The 611-nt window shown below is 44.8% G+C and overlaps 1 non-coding gene across 1 annotated transcript; it reads right to left on the minus strand.

The window, feature by feature from the left end:
• Window positions 1-246: 246 nt before the first annotated feature.
• Window positions 247-380, minus strand: LOC142452249 (small nucleolar RNA SNORA51). The gene has a single exon (XR_012785272.1). It is a non-coding gene; the product is annotated as a small nucleolar RNA SNORA51 (small nucleolar RNA).
• Between the last annotated feature and the right edge of the window lie 231 nt (window positions 381-611).

The raw sequence follows: 611 nt of genomic DNA on the forward strand, positions 1-611 counted from the left end.
TCTTTGTTCGTTTGTTTGTTTTGTGAAATGTCTTCATATGGCTTTTCTATCCTTGTCTCAGATGATTAGGTGGGGCTATGCACATGGTATAGCAAAAATAGAGCAACAATGCAAATAGGGCAACTATAACAGAATAACCATGAAAATAAAGTAATTATAGAATAAACACAATAGAAGAAGTATGCAAATAGAGCCCGAGTAACAATAATAGATGGGTCTGCTTTATTTATTTATTTTTTCTTGGTGCCATGTCGCCCCGTTCACAATTCAAACCAGGCACAGACAGGGCTTGGGTTGAGGTGTATACAGGGCACTTACTTTGCCTCCTTTTTCTATACAGTCAGTGCAAGAGCACAGCCTGTGGTAAGCATAAGGAGGCATGATGGGTCTGCTTTAGTTGCTATTCCCCCGGCTACAAGGATGAGCCATTTTGTCAGGGATGGAAATCCCAGGAGCGCTGGAAGAAGAACCCCCCCCCCCCCAATGCAGCTTGTTTAAGATCTCCATCTGAATCAGTGGAGGCTGAGACTAGAGGCCCCAGAGGTTGAGGTAAGGAGACCATGAGACAGAGCAGAGGGGCTGGGCCAAGACCATGAGGTTATGCAGCATGC

Source organism: Tenrec ecaudatus, chromosome 6 (assembly GCF_050624435.1).
Source record: "Tenrec ecaudatus isolate mTenEca1 chromosome 6, mTenEca1.hap1, whole genome shotgun sequence".
Classification (NCBI taxonomy): domain Eukaryota; kingdom Metazoa; phylum Chordata; class Mammalia; order Afrosoricida; family Tenrecidae; genus Tenrec; species Tenrec ecaudatus.